Genomic DNA, 26,157 nt, shown 5'->3' on the forward strand with positions numbered 1-26,157 from the left:
TTTAAAGCAGATAAAAATGCACTGTTGACAGGGCACAAAGCAGAAGCTACAGCTAAGCAGACACAGCGCCAATCTTGCTTTGAAAACGATCCGAGAGAGGGCGCTGCACAATCAACTGGCAACAAAATAAACACGTGTTTGGGGATAACCGAGAAGACTGCAGCGCAGTTGGCCTTGGAACGCTGGAGAGACCTAAAGATACATTCTTTCTTTCGTCTTTCCCTATTCATTGTCGTCTGCATCGCAGGCTGCTTAGCGAATTAAGGGACAATCCGCATATTGTAGTTATTAAAAATCGTTCGTGGTTGCTGTGAGGGAATTTGAATGAAAGAACAATGAGGATAAAGAGGAAAATTCTTTTAACTTCTCAGTAATTTCTTTAACTTTTTTTATTGAGAAATATTTGAAAATAGGAGAACAAAGAAAATGATCTGATATTAATTTTGTTAAGATAAAGATAACTTAATGAATAGTGATAACTGAATGAATAGCCCCCCCCAAGCTTGATAAATGCTTCTTTTTTTTCTGTTGACGTGAATACTGATAGCAAAATAAGTAACCGGGGGTGGAGTAGGATATAATGTATCACTTTTAAGCATTTTTAATTAGCCTTTCATGTGTTTTAAAAATAAAAAATCTATTTTGGTTACATTAATTTCTTATTCTGAAGCAACACGAAGACTATTTTGAAATTAAAAGAGTAATTAACTTATCCATACTTGTAAAAAGTGAATTAATGTAACATAGTAAATACTTATAAAATAAAGGAAATTCTGAACTCAGCTCACGCTATGAAATAAGGGAATACTGTACTCTATGTACAACAGTTATAAAATAAAACAGCACTATATGTGGCACTTAAACATTCAGTAAAAAAACACCATATGTAGTGATATGTGCTTTAGAGATAATTTAATATCATTAGTTTCGGATGGATTTTTTTAAATAAAATTCTACAAATCAATGGGGAAGCGTGTCCCTGAATCTTTCTCACATATTCTCAAATAAAAATGTCATCTTCCTTCCCCATATAAAGATTGTGGATCTTAAACAAGGTCGTAAGTAGCTGAGGATTTTTCTTCTTCTTCAGAAACCCGTATGTGAGGATTTTATGCTTCGTAATATAGTGGAGAAAACTAAGTATACAGTCAAATATACGTTTTGGACGTCTTATACTAAACCGAATGAAATCCAAATTTGACACATAATTATAATTTTTTACACAGGATCATATCTAAAATTCCATTTAAATCTTTGCGGTATTCAATTATCTCAGTTTACATGTATGATAATGTAAAAATCAGCAGATGGTCAATCCCTTGGTAGATTTCATTCGAAATTTGGCAAGTATCTAAGTACACTTAAAATGATACAACAGAGAGCTAAGTTTAATTTAATTAAATTATTGAATCTTTGAACTATCGCATTTATATGCACGCGAAAGGACAGAAAAGTTGATCCATTCTTTGATGGATTTGATTCAAAATATGGTACCTACCTACACTTCTGATGTTAAATGAGTGTATAAAATTTTTCTTCATTTTGTAATTAACAAAATTTATTTTTAAATCATCCAAAATTTCAAATAAATTATCTCTTCAACTATATAAATATTTTGCATAGATATTTTTTTTTTTTTCAATTTTTAACCATTTAAAAAAATATTGTTAGTATATTTTATAATAATATATTTCATTGTCAAAATGACCCTCAAATCATTTTCATTGGTGCCACTAATATTTCATCCTAGGTTTTCTTTTATTGTTAATGGTGACTTATTTTTCCACGTTGAATACGTTTGAGAAACAGATACTTTTAATAAAAGTATTAAAATTGTGTTGTATTTCCAACTAAAGTTTAACTTCAGAATCATGGAAGATGAAAAATTTTTACAGTTCGTTCATCTTTAAATATTATTATTTTTCCAGTGATACGTATCCCCCCGGGGGGGGCGCCTCGAAATGAGGATGAGATGCTTCCGGCATGGTGGTTGGATCTCGCCACCATGGAGGGTACATTAATAGGTGGGGGATCTGGCTCCTCCCATCGATGACGGGGCGTACTTCCTTCGGGAAGGGTTGTACCGTGGACGGTGACGGCCCTTAGGACTCAACCACAGTTCCCGCCAATGTTGCTGTTGCGGCGGTCCGGTCATTCAGTTTTTATGGTTTAAATCTGTGTGCCTTCGGGCGGGTCGGAGAGTTAGATGGTTGACTTTCCCGTGATACGTTTGAGTGTAATAAAGACATAGACAGAAAAATTAGAGAATTATACAGCATATTGGAGAAAACCATGAAAGGCTTCTAAAATCAAATGAGTTGTATATCTATCAAAATTTGAAAATTAAATATATTTTGCTGAATTCATTAAGTTAAAATTACATAAAATATTTAATTTAAATGCTTAGCCATCATTAATCTCAGTGAATCAACTGGTCTTAAAAGTCGGTTAAGTATTAATAAATATTTTTACTTATATATATAAAAGTGCCAAATCTGAATTGATCGCCAAGTAAACAAATCAAATCTCAATTGATCGCCAAGTAAACAAATCAAATCTCAAATATAAACACCGCGGAATGTACGTTATTTATATCCCTAGATAAAACACAATATACATCACTTACTAGAAAACTCAGTGAACTATTGCAAACTTTGCAATCGAAGGATTGGCATCAGCAGCAATTCTAAGTGCCATAAAAGGAAGTCTGAATTGCTAAACAACAAAACCTGGATCTCCTCTTTCAAAACATCGAAATAAAACTACAATGGAAAACGAGTCAGCAGATACAATAAAAAGACGCAAAGCAATAAATCCAAGATACAAATCCTATGATTTCTTATACAACCGATAAGAGCATCTCAATAGACGAAACTATGGGGGTTCGGCATTGTGTATCTAAGGAACACAATAGAGAAATCGGAATTGTGGTTTCGGAATGCCTTTGATTCATCGAAGTGACCAGTCAGACTTGTGAGGGGGAGGGGGGGGTCAGTGTATAATATTATTGATGAAATCAACAATGCAGAAAAGAAATAGATTTCTGGTAGAGTAAATATTCAGCGCCAAAGTAGCAAGTGTTTTGGTCAATATTTAGATTTGGATGCAGGCAAAATCACTAAAATTTGTTATCAATATGAATTTGTTCAGTACTTGTAACAACGAACGATGGCGATTTTTTCTTCCGTGTTTTCTGAACTTATTTAGCATAAAAAGGGTGATTTTTTTTTCTTTAAAACTAAAAAAAAATGTCGGAATTAAGGGTATTGAAGAAAATCTAAATTCATAAATAATTTAAAGAAATTCAGAAACAGCTTTTAATTTTAACCCATTAGCTGCCACAATCCCAGTTTGGGGATTTTGAAATTTTACAAACGCCACTTAGCACCAAAAATATATTTGGTACGTTAGGTACGTAAATATATTTGGTTTCATTTTTTATATATCAGTCAATACTGTGTGCAGCAGAAAGTGTTTATTCTGTGCTTCGTTTCTTTACAACAAGCGGACAGATTTGAAATTCGTCTGTAAATTGTAATATTTGAAACATTATATTTTTGATTTGGTTCTTATATTATAATGAAATACCGAACATAAAATTTAGAAATTATAGTAACGACCTGTTACTTACTCAATCTTTGTTTTAATTAAAATTATTGTATTGGTCATTTTAATAACTATACCCTTTTTTCAAAAATATTAAATATTTTTTAAAAAAGATAATTTGAATATAATTATATCGTTATACAACTTTTTGTGCATATATATAATTTATCCGGCTCAAAAATTTTAAAACAATTTTTTTGGCAGTTAATGGTTTAAAATATTGATAGCTGTACAAAATTAAAAAGGAGGATTATACAAAAAAATTGCGTAGCAATTATTATTTTGAATTTTCCTTTAGACTGATTCCTTTACACTGGATATGATAAAATAATCATAAGACAAGTTGTGGAAAGAAATTTATTCTAAATGTATTTTTTTATGTGTCAATATATGTATTTTTTATGTTTTTATAACTAAGTCGATATTTTTTTCCTTTACTGTAGAGTATGCGCAAAATTTTTAAGGGGGATTTCGATCGAAATTGAAGTGAATGTTGATGACAGGAGACCATATCCAGAGATCATGATCTTTAGTGTGGAAACGGAAACACACTAGTGAACTTTTCCTGCGGTTGGGGCTTGGAACTTGTCTTTTTGTTTTGCCAGTTATTTACGAAATCACGAAAATGTTTCCGTCAAAAGTAGAGCCAGAGTAGGAAATGGTTAAGAAGCTCCCTGCCTGTAATCAGCATACTTTATTAAACACTAAAATATCGCGCATATTTTGCATAAAAAGTATATCTTTTATAGTTATCAATCTTCTGATACGGAATACCAGATTGCATTGCATACCTAGAGCCTTCTGCTGCTTTCTTTGTTTCAACCGTTTGCCACTGATTTCTTTTTATGCAAAAAACAAATAATACAAATTGAATTTCAGATCTTTTAGTCACACATTTACCATGGAGCTGTGGCCACTTGTCAACTAACTGTGTAACATTAAAACAGCCAAAAACATAGTAAAATAAATCAGACTTTTAGAAAAAGTTGAGCTCTAGTTTCCCGGTTCAACAAATCTCTAATTAACGAATAGCTGCTCTAAAGCTGTGAGCTTCTCTTTCATCTATTAGGTTTTTTCGAACTTAGCTTCATTCGAATAGCTATTAGTGTTATTTTTTAACAAAGCCAAAAAACTATTTTGATCAAAGCCAAAAACCACAAAACAAGATAAAAATCAAAAGTAAAGTGCCACTATAATGACAACACGATAAGCCACTGAAAAATACAAGAACAACACAGGCGGCCCAGTAAAAAACAGGCGCAAGAGTATACGGAAAAGAAAGCTCAATATAATCTTCTTTCCAGACATTTGTAGATCACCTTAAATCCTCTCCGGGCTCCTATAATACGGTGGTAAAAAAACAGCGGGCCTCCTTACTCCCCAAACGCAAGAAATGACCTTCTACTTGACGGCATACGGAAAATAGTCGCAAAACAAAAGCCACCAGTCCGTTCCTTTGTGGCCGAAGCGTCCACCGTTGTCATGGCGACTAATCCGCCTGAGACTAGTGTTTACAGACGCTACTTGTGTTACGTGTTTACATCAACTTCCATCGGAATCTGAGCTTCGAAACCGCACTGCAATGGTTTCGAAATATTTTCCTGTTCGGGTAGGATTTGTCCTGGATTAATTTTTAACGAGAGTGTTTTTGGCCAGTAATGGTCTTGTTAAAGGTGAGGGCAAAAGGGATAATCCATTTCGGTAAGGGAAAAAAAAAATTGGAGTGTCGGTGGTTTGGTTTGGTTGGGAGCGGGATTTTTTGATGGGTATTACGCTTGAGAAATCGCAGACCAACAGTTGTTTTTTCCTTTGAGTTTGTGAATGGACCAGGAAATTGGAAATTTAATACAGTACAAAAGAATCTTACAGATTTAAACATAAACATTACAATCGTGCTTCATTTAAAAGGTCTTTTTTACGCATTATTTTTATTTATTAATTTTTAAGGCAACATTTGTTTAAAAAAAACGATGTGAACATATATTAATAAATAACCTATTTAATGTCACAGACTTTCGAAAAATATCATTTTTATTTTTTAATTAAAAATTTGAAATGTTTAATTTACAATTTTACTAACTATTTAAAGATCTAGATAAATTTGTTTAATTTTTAATATTAACTATAATGAAATAAGGCAAAATAATTATTTAGCTCCAGGTATCACTAATATTTGCTATCTTAACGACGGACTCTTTAAGGGTTTTAATTAATTAATTAATTTTTGATTTGGAAACCTTTTACAATATATTTTATTCTTTAAGATTTGAAATAAAATATATATAAATAAATCCATATTTCTTAATACAAATTAGCATGGTTAAAAATTAATATAAAATTAAAACCCATATTAATCTTAAAAATTATATTTTTCTTTTTTTTATACATATAGATAGTAAAACAAACAAAAATGTCTAATTAATTAATTACGAAGTAGCTTAAAAATGAAATGAATCATATTTTTTACGTTAAATTTATACTTCTAAAATTTTTAAATGAGATTATTACTTGCATATAAATTTTAATAAAAGAGGATGTAAAATAATACAAAACATTCGTAATCAAAATTTATATTTCGCTTTACTACACAGAATTCGATGAAGTTTGAAAATATATTTATAAAGCGGAAATTCTTTTAAAATAAATGCATCCTAACTTCTTACAGGACACAATAATCATTTCATTATATGTGTCATCTTTATACAGTAAAATGGTAAACTATCTTTTTTTATTAATGATCATTTTGAAATATGATTTTTCACGATTTAACACATTTTTTATTACCTTTTTTCATATACCCTAATACATTACTTTTAACGAATATTTGAAAAAATATAGCAACAAATGAATAATTAATGTCAAAGCTTCTATGTATGAAAAATTATGTCTATTAGAAGCGGCTATGTTTTTTATTACTCTGACGTGCATATGAATAAATTACCTAAGACAAATATTTTTTCAGCAGAATAAATAACCATCGATAAAAATCAACCCCCTAACACCTCCTTTTTCAATTTCCGCTAAGTGCGAATTTTTTTAGTACATATATAGCCAATTTTTCATGCGGTCACTGGACACGCTTTGCATGCTATGGTACAATACAAACAAACAAAGCAGGGGGGATACAAAAAAAAAGTGCCTTCTCTCACAAAATCGAAAATAAACTTTTATGCTCCGGCAAATTTATGGTCAATATCACCGATGGCAGTCGCACTTAAAAACCACCCTTTAGAACAAACAATTCCAAAAAGGGCCTTAGGAAATGCTTACTTCTGGGCCTTTTCACAGCAGCACCCCCTCCCCCTTCGTCCCTCTTCACTTCAGCACACGGTCCGTTAAGTCCCAACAACACACTCACGCACTACTCCCTAAAAACAACCTAATAAGAAACAAAGTTAAGAAAATAACTGGGAGACTGTGCGGTAAGAAGAGGGGTAGGTGGACCCTGTCACCATGGCAACGGTGCTGATCCTTCTCTCGCCTTTTCTAAAGTAAACAAGGCCGGACAAACAAACATTAAGGGCTTCAAGTATTTGCGAGCGGAGAAAAAGAAGGAAGAGTCCAGCTTGCTGTTGCGGTTGCCATAGGAACTGTTAGATAACACAAAGACGCAAGAAGATAAGGGCATTGTTAAAATGGTTTATTAGAATCCATTTAAGATTATACTAACGTTTGGCAGAGTGGATTACAACGGAAAGCCCTATAAATAAAACGTCATGCTTATGTGTCTCGTTCTAATTTCTGATTCTATTGGGAGATGACTTGTCAGAATCCTCCTAATCGTTTATTCTGCTGGTTGAGGAAGCAAATCAATGATTATATGGTAATGATGGTCAAGCAACAGGTTGATTATCATTATCATTTTAGGAGAACAAGATGGAGTATTATATTGCAGCTTCATTCAGCAAAAATTTTTAATTTCCTTATATTAATTTAACACTATATGTGTGAATTTATATTATCACAAATCCAGAATCAAAATGTCAGAATTATTTATAATATCTATTATTAGAAACTCGATAAATTTCTATACATTATACAATCAGCAAGATCACATAAAAAATTATTCGACAAAAACAATTCAGAAATGTATCTTTGCTGCTAACACTCAAATGAAAATTTACATTTAAAAAAAAGCCTTGCAAATCATAGTAGAAAGAAAAAATTGCGTGATGTAAAAATTCTGTGCTCTAAAAATGCATGTCAATTAAACTTTTTAAAGCAAGCATATCTGAAGTTCCGAAGTTTTGGAATTTTACAGTTTGAATTTCAACGGTTTATTTCTCTGCGAAAAAGATGTCAAGTCTGTAGCTTTCGTTTCAGAACAGACTCAAGAAACTTAATTTAACGTGGTTAAAAAAAATTCTTAAAAAAAGCACAATTAAATGTAACAAAAGCAATTGAAGTTAAACATTTGGAATAATAGATTGATACCACTTTTAATTATTACAATATACTTTTAATTTATTTTATTATTATCGTATTAAATTTATTTATAATAGACGATGGTTGGTTGATTTAATTTTACTGGTGCAAGAACCTAGAATAAATAGGCTATACTGCGCCAAGCATATGATTTATAATAGATGAAATAAGTAAGAAGAAGGAAAAAATGTACTGTTATATTGATACTTTATCCACTGTAATTGTGGCCCTCATATATCATTTTATAATAGTAAGTCTTTATAATTAGGCTGGCAGTATATACTGGTACAATTTCCTGATGCCCTGTATTTTTTCTTTCGTATTAACATGAAGTTTTATTGCTAAAAAGAATAGTTTTCTGCAATTGGGCAGTAAAAGAAGGAGGTGAGGATCTTAATGAATCAACGGTCCAGTTTAAAAAAAATTAACTATAATAGTCTTACAATTCCATTCAAATTAAGCTAGCGTTCAATTTTGTTAAATCAGTATTTTAACAAATATAGAAAAAAATTATACCTTTACAAATATCAGTTAATTGCTCTTAATATTTATTTTATTTTAACTGGAACAAGATAACATAAAAATAAAATAAAAATAAGAAATAAAAAGAACAGCAATAAAACGGGGGGGGGGCAGTGATAATAGCATTTGTTTTTTTTTATATATCTCACCTATTGCTAACATTACTACTGTTCACTAAATTGCAGACGATCGAAATATATTAGGTACGCAAGACGAGATAAAGACAGACGCAGAAAAACCAAACGATTATGATAATTTCTCTCCACTTGATGTTCTCAATGAGATGAATGACAAATGATTTTGTTTGGGAGATGATTACTGATGAATTTCATCATTACTTAAGTATGATGTAGCTAACATGCTCACGGGAGGAAATATTGTTTGCCCGAATTAAGCAAATAATTCGAAAAGAAAACTACATCAAAGAGCAAATGAGGGTTGAGGGAGGGAAAAAAAAAACGAGCTTTGAGTACTCAAATTAAAGACAAATAAACGACGGTGGGGTAGTGCCGATGGAAAAAAAAAATGTGAATAATGATGAAAAAATAAAGCGTTTTTATTAATGAGAAATTTAGAGAACGATGATAGGAGTTTTCATTTTTTTTTTCTGTAACGACTTGATTAGGCATAAGGCAATAATGGCGCGAACTTACGATGCATTCATTCTGTGATCACTTATTTTTCTTCGATATTTTACTTACTTACCAACCTCTGAGAGTGGTGGAGAAATTATTTTTTTCCCACCTCAGTTGAGACGGGATGAAGTGGAGAAAAAAAAATAACATGGAGGAATGGACTCAAATGTATGGAAAAAAATAACTGATATCTTAATAACATTACGGAGACTTCGAAAAAGCATCAGCTCAAATGATTGGACGCCCCCATGGCGGGAAAGAAATTTGCACCTGTCGAAGTGTTTGAAAAATTACAATCGTAAATATTTATCGAAATCAGTTTTTGGGTCAACGTTGCAGAAGGTAAAGGCTAGTAATGAACCAGAAAACCATGATGCTTTACTCGAGAAGAAAAAAAATATGTAAATTACTATTTGTATTGATCGAAAAACTAGTAACATATTATTCAGAGCTTGTTACCAGAAATAAGTAAAGTTATTATGTTTGGAATCTTCGACAAGTTGTGATTTTTGTAAATTGAGATTGTATTGGGATATTGGTAAAAGCATTTTCTATTCTTTTTTTCTTTATTTCACAGACGCTTGGGTAAGAAATCCATAACTCTCAGACTAGATGAAGTTACATTTTAAAAAAAATTTAAATCTGATTCATAATTTATGTTTTTTACTGCTATTTATTTGGAATGGTTTCAGCAGAATTTTGAAAAAATATATTTTTTTTATCAAATACGCAGTAAAACATGCAAAAAATAAAAAAAAGAACTAATATTTACTAAAAAATAAGCTTTACAGTTATTTTAAATAGACAAAAGTAAATGATAATTTATATATATATATATATAAATAAAGGTGCAGGAAAAAAAGGGTAATTTAAATATTTATGATTGAATTGAAGATTTAGAAAAAAAGATGTAATTATATATTTTAGTTTATTTACCAAAACAATTATTTTTATATAAACTTTCAGCGTATTAGGTTATACAATTTTTTCACTAAATACAGGATTTTTCTAACATTGTTGATATATTTTGAATAATTATTATTAGGTAAAAAATTAATAAAATGCTTGCTTAAAAATAAATTAATCAATGAAAAAATATAAAATATCATTAGTTAACGAAATTCTTCGTTATTTAAGTTTGGCAATGGCCATGTATAGCTGATAAGAGCAAACGATTAAAACACCAAGCATATTAGTTGATATTTTGCGACTTCCTCAGACAATCTAAAAACAATGGCATTTAATGGCTGTTTTTAACCTCGTGATATATTACAGGATGTCTCTAATATTGTTTACATATTTTTGAATAAACATTACAAAAAATAATAAAACGCTTGCATAAAAATAAACTAATCAATGAAAAAATATAGAAGTATCAAAATTCCTTGACATTTAACTTGGCAATGGCCAGGCATTGCTGATAACAGCAACCGAATAAAACAACATCAAGCATATTAGTTGATATTTTACGACTTTCTCAAATAAAACAGCAAGCATAGTAGTTACGATTAAAACAGCAAACATATTAAGTTGATATTTTGCGACTTCCTTAGACAATCTAAAAACAATGGCATTTAATGGCTGTTTTTAACCTCGTGATATATTACAGGATGTCTCTAATATTGTTTACATATTTTTGAATAAACATTACAAAAAATAATAAAACGCTTGCATAAAAATAAACTAATCAATGAAAAAATATAGAAGTATCAAAATTCCTTGACATTTAACTTGGCAATGGCCAGGCATTGCTGATAACAGCAACCGAATAAAACAACATCAAGCATATTAGTTGATATTTTACGACTTTCTCAAATAAAACAGCAAGCATAGTAGTTACGATTAAAACAGCAAACATATTAAGTTGATATTTTGCGACATTCTCAGACAATCTAAAAACAATGGCATTTAATGGCTGTTTTTAACCTCGTGATATATTACAGGATGTCTCTAATATTGTTTACATATTTTTGAATAAACATTACACAAAAAAAGCAATAAAATGCTTGCTTAAAAATAAACTATTTAATGAAAAAAGGTAGAATACTGTTAGTTATCAAAATTCTTTGATATTTAAGTTTCGCAATGACCAGGTATTGCTAATAAGCGCAATGGATTAAAACAACATCAAATATATTAGTTGATACTTAGCGATTTTCTCAGTGGCATTTGTTGGCCGTTCTTAACTTTATAATTGCAATTAGAGATTGCAAATGGCAATCAACAGTTATAGAGTTCCTCAGAAGAATCGGTTAGATCTATTTACCGTAAGGGGAGATTTTCTTCTCCCAACCCAAACTAACTTAACTGAACATTCTCTAATTAAATTTGAGAAATTATATTCCACGCAGAAAAGAGTAAAATGAGAACTCCTTTAATATTTTTCATTAAATGTCTAATAATTTTAAAATTAAATCCAGTTAATCTTTTTTCATACAAATATTTACCAAAATTTAAAATCCAAGATAAAAGGAACATTTGAATTAAATTCAGACAAAAAAAGCCAGAATCATATTTCAGTTTGGGACAAACAATTAAAGTTAAGAATTTTTTTCAGATAATTCGGGACCATTCAATAATTGCATTAAATCAAATTTACCTAGTCTATATAATTTAACCCTTTAAAGAGCCATTTTTTTCTAGTCATACTTTTAGGCTTGAAATTAGAATAAGAAAAGAGATTCATTTAGCTTATTAGATAAATTTAATTTGGTTAATTAATAATTAAGTAACAAATCAAGACGCATCATTTTGTGTGAGATAAAGAACTGAAGCATCTAAGTTTCTAAAAAAATTTGTCAGAACTTACGCCAACCTACATAATTTCATACAAAGATTGATAAATTTGGTGGGAAGCATACTTCCCACGGCCCTAGAAAGGGTTAAAACACATTTATTAGACTGAATATTTCAATAATTTAATTATAAAATTTTTTATTAAAAATAACCCTATTGAATGTTTGAATGTGTTCCATAATTTATATCGAATTATTTCTTACGAAAACACCGAAATTATGAAACAGTATAGACTAACCTAATCATGACATATTTATACAATGCACAATCAGTGCAATACTTTTTAACAAAATCCAGTTTTACAATTCTTTTCTTGGCCATACTGAAACAGACGAGAGAAAATCCTCGAATTCCTCAGAAAACTCGCCAAAGACATTTCTTAAACTCCCTTTTCTTCCAGCCGAACGATTTTAATGAGAGCAGCTATTCAACAACACGGAAGGGAAGTGAAGTAAGTGAACATATATATATAAGCCAGGTAAATTCGTCACGGAGAAAAACAAGAAAAATCTCGACATCGCTTTCCCAATTCCATCCGACGCACTTTACAACTTAATAACGAACACTCCTTGTCAAGCACAATACCCGAAGAGCTATCAACGCGGAGGAAAAAAAATGCAACATGCCACACCAGATTTCAACAAATTAAGCGAAGCTTAAGATAAAGCATCCCATTATTCAATATCGGAGACTTTTACCCAAAAGAATCAAAATAATATTTTCTAATTTTCCAACAGATTTCCAGTTTGTTGCACCTTTTGTTTGTGTCGGGCCGATTTATTGGTAAGGTGGAGGCGTAAAGGGGTGTTGACTAAGGGAAATAAGCGATATCGACAACAATAGGCCACCCCTCTGCATTGTTTAGCACATACTTCGAACACCCCATTGTTTGCGACAATATTGAGTGTTAAGCGTTCTGTTTTAACTTCCCATTATTAAGTGATTTATCTCAGATGGTTTGTGTTTTCAAAAAATCTTCTCTGGGTTTTGATTTATAGCGTATATCTAGGAGTTTTCCGAATGTGGCGAAAGAGCGTTATTGGCTGTCGGGGTGTGTGAAGTGACGAGGATTCGGAAGAGGAGGGGGGGGGGGGTTGAGAAAGGCGTGAAAGGAATAGGGAAGAGTAAGCAGAAAAGACTTTTCTTTGAATCGTTTCCCAGACTTTTCAACAATTGGAGAAGGAAAAGCTTTTAGAACACTTAAATGTTGTCAATTTAAAAGAAGGGTTTATTAAAAGTTCGCACAGACAATTTTAGGAGATTTTTATGGCCATAGAATTTGCTTCGTAAATGAGGAAAATCATAAGAAGACAAAATCACATAAACTTGGACACAAGAACCGTACACATAGTTAGACTATCCTATTAGTACAAAATTCCCGCTAATACCGTTATGATATTCATAACTTGGAAAAACATTCATGGAGATATCTATTATATAATATAGGGTGATTCATAAAGAAGTACAAACTTTCCAGATGCTCTAAAACATTAAGAGTCAAAGACACGAACCACAAGTTAGATGTACTCTTAAAGTCTCCTTGACATAGACAATAGCATGTGTGTCATGTGACTAGCGAGTCGAATGGAATAAGTCTTGGAAAACTGACAGTATCACAAGAAGTCGCCATTCAATGAAGTCCGGAAAAATCAACGCAGAGGATGAGTCATGAAGTGCAGATTTCTCAGCCCACCGTCTGCAGAGTTTTGAGAAAGTATGCTGAAAATGATTCCATACGAAATGCAGGTGTTGCAAAATCTGAATGACTTTGAGAAACAAAAGCGCTTGGAATTTTGTGCCGATATGAAGCTTCGTTTTGAAAATGATGTTGCCCATCACTTAGTTTTTATTGATGAAGCAACATTTCATGTCAGCGGGAAGGTACAGAAGCACAATGTTCTCCTTTGGGAAAGAGAGATCACAAATTCACAGTGGACCACATGCGAGATTCTCCAAAGATAAATTTGTTCTCTGCAGTGTCCAGAAAGGACGTGTCCGGTCCCCTTCTAAGGGATCACACATAGAACCTCTGTGATTTTCTCTAACAAAACTTAAAATAAGTCCCTACAATTCTGCTACATGTGACATATAATATCTAACATTGTTCTTGATTGATAGTGCATTGAAACTGTATACTTCTTTATGAATAAGCCTGTATTTTGAGCTAATAGGGATGCGTATTAATGATGCAAAAAATGTTGGCCATGCCAACACAAAAATTAAATATTTATTAGCCTGTTAATTTTTCTATAAAACTGAAGTGGAAAGACTTTACCAATAATTTTTAAATCGAATACGAAAGTATAAACATCTCAATTCATTCGACTTCAAAATTTTGATGGATCTTCAAGTTTTGCAATGAAACGCATGTCTGGAATTAGGTCTGCCTTAATAATGAAACAAAATAAATCCATGTTATTTGGTATATCATCGTTATATTAAAATTGTTTGTCTGCAACATTTTTTTTTTTGGATAAAATCCATGAACAAGAAGACTATCTCTCTGTCCACCTATTTGTGAAAACGGCATCTAAAACTCAATGAGTGGTAAGAATGAAATTCGGTATGAGATTTTGCAGAAAAATTATTGATCTGTATCAAATTCTAAAGAAAAGAGGACAAAGAAGAATTGTACAAAAATGCAAATTGCGTTTTCTTCATTATACAAAGAAGCTACGATCAACGTGTCGTATTGTGAAAGTATATCAGAAGTTCGAAAGAAGCATCCTCCAATGAATTACTATCTTATTCAGGAAAATCTTCACAGAGATAAAAGTGTTGATATCAAATACGTTACTGTTAAATCATACTAAATAAAGTGTGATAAAAATTGGAGAAACACGAAAAATGTTTTATGTTTTTTATATTCTTCATATTAATGTACCATGACATAATGGATGCGAAGCTATTTTTAAGTAAGCAGGCTCACTCTTATCTAATATATATAGCAATGTTGAAGGGTATAGTAAACTCCACTCCAAAAATGGGACATATCTCCTATGGCAAGGGCTGGGTCATGATACTGAATTCGATAGGTATTTCAGTCATTGATCTTAGGGCACAAATCTTAGTTCCCACTTCGTACTGTCGTGATGGCAGAATTTAGATCAGAATGTGACTAAATGACTCTCATTATACATGCAAATACGTGAATCCTGTGTGATCCAAACAATCTAAACAAATGCATTATTTGTGATATACACGTTACCGAGCGATTAATGTGTTAAATACTATGTACAATATTATATAATTTTAAGAAAATCCGTTCTTAAAATAGATTTTAAGTAAATGTTTATAAAAATCAAATCTTTGAATTTGCTTATATTTTTATGAACCTTGTAAATAATAAAACTTTATTTTAAGTTTTCATCTCATTTAGCTTTGATAATTACAATCTAAATTAAATGAACAGGCTCTATAATCATAGTTCATTTAAATTAATTGAATAGCTTCGATATCAATACATTCTTTATATAATTATTTTTAAAAAAACGATAGAATTTCTGCATACGTTATTATAAAATAATCAAACTAATATATAATTTGTTGCGAATCATTTAGCCAACCCATATGTAAATTCTTGGAAAAAATTATTATTAATATAGACAAGAAACAAAATCTGCACTTATTCTAAAATAGTTCGATAATTTATTATACAAGCCTTTATAATTATTCGTTCCCTTGCATGTCCCAGTTACTTTAAAACAGCCATTCCAACACAACGACAGGAGCATGAGCTGATTTATGAATAATTTTAAACAGCTCAAAATTTCCGATGTTACATAGTTCCAAAACAGTCATAAAATACTGGACAAAGCGAGACAGGAGAGAAGACTCGCCATTTATCACGGGAAACGCATCGATTCATAGCAGTGTATCGATTTCATTGCTTAATCGAAAATCCCATAAGGCAAAAAGGTGTTAAAAGAATTAGGCAATCCATCGGCAAGCATCGACTGCGACTCGTAGGACAATAGCAGACGACATATCGATAAACACAATGTTCCATCGATTAATCAAACGGTACAAGTCGATTCTTCTCCCTTTCCGTATAATATAGTGGGAGAGGGGGTGAGATTAGAAATAAAAGTAAAATTTCAGAACACACTAGGGGTGTAGTGGGATTCGGAGGGTGAAAGTGTTTGAAACAAAAGGTTCAGGAAGTTTAGAAGGGAATTTCTTATTTTTATTTTCATTGTAGAATCCAATCTGACAATTTGTTTCATTGCCTGTGTTTTGTGAGAGGAAAAATAAAATAAAAAGAGATAGAAATGGATGTGTATAGTTCCAATGCGTGGTGAAAAAGTTTAATTTCTAAATTGGACTGCATGTAAAGAGTTGATATTCCTTTCCAGGGGGGAGGGTCTTTTTGTTTGGGTTGTCGATCCGGGTTGACATTAATTTTGCTTTTGTTTTCACTCGCGCGATTTGTTTAAAGAAAATCAATTTTTTACAGATTTGGCTTCCTTCTTACTCTGATCAAGCTAATGCCAGCACATATTAATCTGAATTTTGAATAACTTCCATCGATGCGATTTGCAAGAGTTTCTGTATCAGCAGTCAATATTACGGTGGCAGATAAAATATCAATAGCTGGCATCATTTATATTCATGTTTGAATCCATAAATCTCCCTTTCAGTCAAGTGCCAACAGCTCTTTTTCTTATTCAGATCCCTCGAAAGTTTTCAGATGAAGTTTTAAATAAATTCAGATCAAATATTTTTGGCTACAATCAAATGTGTGTTCAGAGAATTAAAGTTAATAAGTAACGTTCAATTGGTATGTTGGAAAATAAGAATAATATACTCACCTGATGATTAGTGTGATAAAAAAACAGCCAATTAATATTTATGTAATTAGCAAAAGTGACTGTAAAATCCATAGCCTCCACATTAATAAGACGCAAGATTTAAAATCCCTCAATGTCTGTAAAATTAATACCATATTTTAATTAGTACCTGATTATATAATAATAATGACGGGTTTTCATAAAGAATTTGGTATTATAATCTTCAAGCCTTTTCGAACTGGATATTTTGATTTCTCGTCACAAAAATATCATGTTTTCTTACGTCAGGGTGACAAATAACAAATATTCCATGAACTGGAATAAAATATCTTTTAATATTCATCAAACGAAGTTATGCATATTTATTTACAATTCCATTGATATCTAAATCATTCTATCTAATAACCATTTTACGATAAGCATTTACGATTCGTATTTTACGATAATAATTATCGTATTTTACGATATGATTAATCAGCTTGCTCTCAGCATTGTCTTAGTGCAGGAGTTCTAATTGTGGGACGTGATTCACTGGTGAGTTGCGAATGAATTTCTGACGAATCGTGACAAAATCTTGAACATATATGTATATTTCCACAATCAGCAAAAATGCAATTAGAACCCATAGAATTATTTTTTGTGACATTATATCTAATAATAAATGCTTTTTTCTTTCAAAGAATGTTTGGGATCCATAAAAGTTTTTTTGGAAAGAATGTGTGCTATTCGTATCTGAAAAACTTCAATGTACCAAAGATGAAGGCAGGTTGCTATAGAATCAGTTTGTAAAGATGAATCAGAATGTTAACAGTTTGGCCACCCCTCCCCCTCGAGATGATATTTGAATTTTGTACGATATTACATATCTATTAATCCGATTTAAATCCTAAATTATTTCCTTTTCATTTTAAATCAGTCCATACTACTTTATTCTAAAATGTTCTCTTATTTCCTGATCTAAATTCCATTTTTTTTTTTATTTAGTTATTTAAAAAAAATCAATGACTATGTAATTCTCACAGCGCAAGAGCAAGGGGAAAACAGTCCCTAACGCCATGGTATTTCTTCCAAAGATACCAAAGATTAATCGATACATATCAAAGAAAATCTTATAAGAATCTCTCAGTAAAAAGCCTTGAGGGGAAAATTTCTCATACTTTTCCTTCCCATGGAAAAATTAATGAAAGTTAATTATAAAATTGTCTTCTTGCCGGCTTCATATCTAGAAAATATAACGTAATAATTTCGGTGCTATTATAAAAAGTAATAAGGAATAATTTCATTGATCGAATTGCACAATAAATCTTTCATAAACCATGAATTTTTTAAATGAAATCAAAACCAGCTAAACAGATTTGAAGCTGAAATTATTGATCAAGACATCAGAATAGCCGATAATACCTAAAATGCGTTTGGTCATTTTACTTTCAATATCAACTTAAAAACTGCACGTGGAATGTTCGCTTTATATTGCATTAACCATATATATCATGGAAACAGATAAAAACTATAAGAATACATCTGCGTATTTTTGTTCTCAATACAGCCTTGTAAAAAACATTCCAGTAACATTACAGCATTCCAACATTACTATAACAATACACAGTACGAAAATGTCTTAGAAAAAAAATGAAACAACAAATAATTCATATCGAATTGATTTAGAAATAATTTTGTAGCTCTACCTTTTAAATTAAGAAATATGTCAGTTTGATGTACATTTGACTGACTACTGACTGATACTGACTTTCTCGATATGTCTTAGAAAAACCAATTTTTAGAAATTATAATGAGCCTCAAAGTTAAAATTTTAACTACCTTAATATCAATGTGTTTCTTTCAGCAAAATAAAGCGTTGAGGCTGAAATGTTCTTATTAATTACTAGGGGTTTTTTCCATCTGCTCGCTTTTGCTCGTCACTCTCGATGCTTCCCAATACAGTCCGTCAATTCCAGTTAGCAAGTTTTTAAACTCCACTGACCATTCGTTGAATGCTAGAAAAGTTTAATCTTTCCGTGATAAGAACATACATTTTCCAATCGGCCTACTTCTGACTCGAAATTCAACGTAACACAATGAGAATATTAATCACTTATATGTCCAATATCTAAATATTGAATTAATTTTTCAGACTTTAATGCCAACTTAGTAGCTTCACGATCAGCTTTTCTTTTCAAATTGCCAGCGGTCTTTCTTTGATTTTCTTCTTCATCTGATATCGATAGGCGCCCCAATAATAATTTTCTTCAAATATTTCAAACAATACTGGCAAAACAAACTTCAAACTTTATAGGTCAGGCGACTTGATATCTACCAATCACAAAGCGTATAAAACGCAATGTTTACATAATTTTTTTAATATAACAGATAAACAACAGCATTATTAATAATTTCATGTTCACCATTTTATAAAAAGTTGCCTATCTAATATTACATTTTTTTTGGGGGGGGGGGGAGGGCGGAAACTAAAATGTTTAAACAGAATATTCTACATTGCATACGTGCATGGAATATATTTTTTTAAATTTTAATAATATTTTTAATCCACATAACACTTTAAATTAATCCAATCCACTTTCTGTATACGATAACAAATATAAGTAAAAAGAAGAAGAAGAGACCGAATGTTTGAGTCTTATTTTTTAAGAATAACTCCCCCAAGATTGGAAAGACGGCAAACAAATAGACTCAATCACTCTCTCAGCTGCTGCCACACAAAAATCAAAAACTGACTGGCACAAAATTAAATAAAGGGACGTAAAATACCGTCCTCAAACAGATTAACACGTTCAATCCCCCTTTCGAATATCCGGAAAAAGACATCAAGAGATGGATATAAAAGTTGTAAAGAAAGGGTGTTAGAAGAATTAACTAATCCATCAACTCAGAGCTGCGCTAAAGCAGTGAACAATCGGAAAGGACACATCGATAAACACCTTTTCCTATCGATTAATCAACCCAGCCAATTCGACATCGGAACTCAAACGACTGTAGAAGACGAAAGAAAAGAAAAAAAAAACTTTCAACTCGAAACAAAAGAAACGAATTATTTTTTATTAGCGAAAGCGCGATCTGGCAACAAAACAATTTGTTTTCCAGGGCTTCTGAATTAAAGAGGAAAGTTTTTAAGTAAATTGGTTACGGTCCATCTTCGTAAGCATTGAAGAACAATCCATCAAGGACAAGATCTCCCAGGACAATGGGACAACAAGGAATAAAGATTACGCTGAGTGTTTTTCTATCACTTCGCTGATTGTGCAGCAAACAATTTTTCTCCTTACAAACAAAAGCTTTTTATTTTATACAAAGTGAAATATTAATGTTTTGATATGAAATTATGTATAAGATTATTAACAATTTTACGACATTGAATACAAAGGCGAGGGTTTGACTTTATAAATTTTCAATGCCAAACAAATTTAAAATTTATAATTTAACTTCTTGTATTATATTTGAGTTTTGACAGATTACGTATTAAATTAAAGTAAAATATGAAGACTGTATAAAAAGTATTCGACTTTCAGCCAGGAAAAATATCTTACTTACATGACGAAAGTCGGACCCTAATTCCCTTCAAAATAGGCCCTTTTCGTCTTCACACACTTAACCCACTGATCCTTCAACAGCCGAAAATACTCCAGAAAGACTTCCTTTGGAATGGTGTTCATCTCCGTTATCCCGTTCTGCATTATCTATTCTCCACTCAAAATGAGATTCTTTCAACGGCACCTGCAATTTCCGAAACAACCAGAAGTCGCAAGGAGCTATATCTGGGGAATACAGACGTTGGGAGAAGACTGGAAATCCGTATTTCGCCAAGAAAATCTGGATCAGCCATCTTGAGAGAAATCAAAAATCCGACGAACACTTATAACAGCACCTCACTCAACGATCAGCCGGGAGCGACTGACTAATTCGAATATGGGAAGAAGAAGAAAATTCAAGCATGCGCATTAATTGTCCTCTACCACTATGCACAGTGGCGCTACTCTAGCATCATTACCGTATGCAGGGAAATTCAAGGTCGGATCTTTTTAGACAGCCCTCGTATATTTGAATTTTAACAAATGTGTATTGATTAATGTAGAATATGTTTTCAAATTGCAAAGTCAAATCCAAAATAGGAATTCTATTCTCAATAACTTCTCCCTGTGTTAGCTTTTATTAAGGGTTCAGATAGAAATGCATTAAAGAATCCAAAATCAAGATATTTCTGTAATAAAATAAATAAACTATAACACATATTAGATTGATAAGGAAAAAATAAATTTCTCTGTTGTTGGTAGAATACTCGTTAGAAAATCAGCATTCAGTTGAATTCAAGAAAACATTTTCGAATTTAAAATAATATGATGTTAGAAAAATGAATTTAAATAAAGCTCGAAAAACTTTTTATTCAGATTTCAAAAACGATTTATTCAACGTTAGATCCTTCCAGATCAATGTGTCTCCGTTTCATTCTGAGAACTTTTTGTTACAAAAAAATTGCTCTATTATAAACGGCAGATATAAATAAAGCTGAATTATACTCACATTGATCACTGAATAATTTTAAATTCAAAACACTATAATTGTTTACATGTAGTCGAGCATAGAGAATACATGAAAATACCTGATATCGGTAAAATTAAGCAAAAAAAATAATTAAGTAATTTTTTAAAGAACATTTTAAACAAAAAAAAATAATCAATCAAAATAAATGATTAATTGACTGAAGGTGAATATATCATTGTATTATTTGAAGAAATTGTAATTTTTACCTCATAGCATTACAAAAAATATTTTTTCCGACAAAAATTGTATGGAAAGAAGATATAAATAATTGCTACAGCCAAAATTTTATCGGAAAAAATGCAGCATAAGTAGAAAAGCTACGGTTGTTCTAGGAATCATGCAAATCTTAGATTCCTCCAAGACAAGAGTCATAATAATCCACTTCTAGAAAACCGAATTTATTCGCCTTTCTTACACCACCCACCAAATATCCATCACCCGTTTACAACCCCCACCCCACTTTAAATATTCAACCTCATCTGAACAATTTAATTGCGCCTCTTTTTCCCTCCACCCCTTCGCCGACCCCTTTAGAACTCTTTAATCTCCCCTTTTCCTATTCATCGATTTAAAGTCTTTTTCGTTTGAAAATTCCCCTTTTCCACTTTCTCCCTTCACTTCCTTTAACTTCCGCAATCAGTTTACGCGTAATATTGCGTCACACGATTCTTACTTCTTCACCTCCCCCACCCCACCACTGAACTCTTTTCATGATTCCGCGTCCTTGTTTAGAGCTACTCCTCCCCCATCCCCTCCGTTGCCACTCCCTTCTTCGTAATGGCTAACTAGAGGGAGAACGACAGCAAGGTGGAATTTTTGTGCAGACTTCAGCAGGTTGCTTATACTGGCGTTGTTAGCTACCCCAGTTACGCTCCCACCAGGGAGTGTATAGCTATTGACGGGGCGTTACTTTCAAGTCGGGAACAAGTCTTCCACTAACAGAGCGTAAACAAGAGATTTCAAAGGAGTGAGCAATGTTTCTGTACAAAGAATCGTTTGAGATATCGAGATGAGGTTCGGTTATTAAGAAAGTTCCAATTGCACAGCAATTTCATGAAGTTCATCAAATGTTCGGTTGATTTAGAATGATGCAAACAAGACATGCCTCCCCTTGGATGGATAAATGAAGAAATTTCAGGGAAATTTTAATTAAACGGTTTGTATTACCCTTTCACAAATATTAGTTTGCAAAATTATATGTAGCATTAGAATACCAATCCACTTAGGAATTGTAACTTTTTTGAAATAATAAATACTAGATGTTTTCATCATCAATTATTCACCCACTATATAAATGGCATAAAACTAATGGCGTCAACTAACTTAGATTAATCATTTTTTATCGCAACAATATTTTAAATTATACTTGGGGAATAAATATAAAGTTCTTTAATTGATTGGCCAAATCGGTCGAGTTATTGAGAAGGAGAAATTGTCAATTTTTTTGTCATATAGAATAATTGATATATATATCATATGAATAGTTGAGATATATGAAAAAATACAGGAGATTTGGCCTTTAAATCTTTCTGGTATACTATCTAATAGAGATGTTATCCAGCATAACTTGTGGACCCTGAATATGGCCATGTATGCCTTGCATGGATTGGTGAACAAAAGTTACGAAATACAGATTTTTGGCGTGAAACTAGCATTTTTACTAATGAAACAATGAATCCCTGAATTTTACTGATCAAAATAATCTTTGTTGATGAATTCCTGAATTTTACTGATCAAAAAACAATCTTTGTCGATGAATCCCTGAATTTTACTGATAAAAAAACTATCTTTGTTGTCGAATTCCTGAATTTTACTGATCAAAAAACTATCTTTGTCGATGAATTCCTGAATTTTACTGATCAAAAAACAATCTTTGTCGACGAATTCCTGGAATTTAGTTAATATAAAAGTAACCGAAATCCTTTTTTCCATCCAATTGATGCCACAATTTGATACAGAATTATAATTGCAGTCACAGAATTACATACCAAATTTAAATTATTTAAGATATTGCGTTTACAAACATGCGAAATTACAGAATAACAAATGGTCAACCTTAACGATGGATTATAATCAAAATTTGAAACTAATTTAAATGTTAGATATTATACCTGTGTACTAAATTTAATCCATTTAGCACTTTACATTTTGCAGCAATCGTATTCTATTGCACTAGGACAGATGAAAAGACATACTTCCTCTGAATAGATATCATTTGAAATTTGACAGAAATCTAAACATTTGGTATAAAGTCTGTATACCAAATTTTATCTTCCTAATACAAAAGGGTCTTTTTTATTTCACAGACGGACAGGCATAATTCCAAAAAAGTTCTTTTTGCACTCGCAGGGGTATGGAATGTGGATCTTCACAAATATTTTGAGTTCACAAATATCTTAATATTCGAGAAAATTAAAATGGAGGACAAAAAAAGGCAGATGATCACTGATGATGTATTTAATTATCATAAGTTTTCATAAAATGGAGGATAAAGAAAGGCAGATGATCACTGATGATGTATTTAATTATCATAAGTTTTCATAAAATGGAGGATAAAGAAAGGCAGATGATCACTGATGATGTATTTAATTATCATAAGTTTTCATAAAATGGAGGATAAAGAAAAGCAGATGATCACTGATGATGTATTTAATTATCATAAGTTTTCATATAAAATAAAAATTGGTGAACTCGGTATAATGGCTTTTAGACATTGCCAAAATTTTCTATCGTACAAATACCAACGTGGTTTTTAATATTTCTCATATTTGAGTATGATTATGTGGGGGTAGTTAACTAATGACAACTATCATTTCTTGGTATCATGAAAATTTCATATAAAATAAAAATTGGTGGCCGAGTGGTTGGACTGGCTCTCTGGTTCTGTCAAATATTCTAAATGTATAGACAAAATGGTTTTCATTAATGGCATCCTTGATTTTCACAATTACTTAAAACATATACTTTAAAATATGAATTTAGAAACTTTTTTTAATATGCAAAAAGAACTATAAAAGAGAAAGCTGCAATAATTTATTAAAATATAATTCGCATTATTAAGTCTGTAAGGAAGCAAATAAAAAGACACCACTTACAACAAGAATCTTTTTTCAAGAAGGCTTGATGATACGTACCTAAAAATAAAAGAAAAGAATAAATATGTTACTAAAATATAACTTTATAAAATATGAATATAAGTCAGAAACATTCTTGAACATTTAATAAAATTCATTAAACGTAAATGTCGTTGTAATATATACAATCCCATTGTACAAATTATGGGAATGAGATATGTTCCTAGAATGGAAATATGTTGTGTGAGGGGGGGGGGGAGATCATAAATTTAAAAAAAATGTCATACATGGTATCATATCTTTAATGCTTCAGCGAATTCAGCATTCGAATTTCATAATATTTGAAATATTTTCAGATATTTCACATGTTTACAAATTTATTACCATTTGCAATAGCATTTGCTGCAATCGACAAATATATATTGACCCTTCAGATATTTCGCTTGAATCATTCTAATAAATGGAAATTATACAAAAATAAGGATGATAAAAATTTCTCAAATATATTTAAATGGTTATTATAATATTAATATAATATTCAGAATATTCATTATTACAATATCCAGAAAAAATTATAGATAATTCAGATTATTATATTTTTATAGAAAATTCATATACTAATTGAAGAGTTGAATCACTGCACGCAAAAAACCAATCACGATTTTTGTCAAAGTTCTTACTATTCCTAACCCCATTCGTGAGTGGTTCTGTAATCAACTAAAATTACATATACTTTGTTTTGAAAAAGAAATACAACTGTAAATAGGTTATAATTAAATTAAAATGAATTTTATAATGTAATTTGGTTAACTTTTTCATTAACCTTTATAATTCAATTTACAGACTAATTATATAACCCCCTTTATGTGTGAAGATGATCAAAAAACATGTACAATTGCATACTGAATGTTAATTTTTTCAGCGGTTTTATATGTTTCTTCATAGGCATATAAGGAGAAAGAATAGAAACAAAGTTATTGAGTACAAAAGAAAAAAAAAATTCAAATGCAATTTGTTAGGTTTTGCTTAACTCTAGTAGAATTTTTTATTATAAAAGATCAAATCATGTATTCACATTTTAAAAAAATTAAGTTTCAAGCAATTTTAATGTAACCCAATAAGAACGGCGGCCTCATTTATGTTTGCAATACACTTAAATAGGTTGAAAAAATAAATAAATTACGTAATTTAGATATCAAAAGAGTTTCAAAATAAAATATGCATACAAAAAAAACAATAAAAGATAGCCGCTTACTATTATCCTTACAGAAAAGCAAAAAAAAAATCTTTAAGGAAAAGGGATATGAAGAAGCGGCTAGATATTTTAAAGCCCATTTCTTATACGACGAGGGGCATTCATTTATTTGCGCAATTATTTATCGCGCTGTTTTAAAAATAAATCTCCCTTTTAAAACGACCACCCGATTTGCGGGCACGACGCAAATCTCAACTCCATTTCGAGTTATAACATCAAAACTTACTGCCGTCGCATCTCAACAGCGCGCACAAAATAGCGCACAAAACTGGCGAGACAAATAGCTCAAATAAGAAATAAACGGCACAGGAAGATAACAAACTTATTCTCCTGGAAATAACAAAAAACACAAAGAATAAGAAGAAGCGGGCAAATTCAGAAAATTCTATTTCTTCCTCCTTTTTTACAGTAGTCCGCCTTGAGTGATGGGAGTGGTACGGTGGGCAAATAAATTCTGCTAACAAAAAAAAGAGGGGGAAGTAGTGAGACAGTGGTCGGGG

At 31.3% G+C, this 26,157-nt stretch overlaps 1 protein-coding gene across 8 annotated transcripts in view; it reads right to left on the bottom strand.

The window, feature by feature from the left end:
* LOC129987925 (forkhead box protein P1-like) overlaps positions 1-26,157 on the bottom strand; it is a 536,440-nt gene that overhangs the window by 193,948 nt on the left and 316,335 nt on the right. The window contains exon 4 of one of the 8 annotated variants that reach the window (XM_056095925.1): positions 24,424-24,462. The exons of the other annotated variants lie outside the window; for them this stretch is intronic. The gene's annotated coding sequence lies outside the window, so the exon portion shown is untranslated. The remainder of the gene's footprint in view (positions 1-24,423; positions 24,463-26,157) is intronic. 8 annotated transcript variants of the gene reach the window in all.

Source organism: Argiope bruennichi, chromosome 10 (assembly GCF_947563725.1).
Source record: "Argiope bruennichi chromosome 10, qqArgBrue1.1, whole genome shotgun sequence".
NCBI lineage: Eukaryota > Metazoa > Arthropoda > Arachnida > Araneae > Araneidae > Argiope > Argiope bruennichi.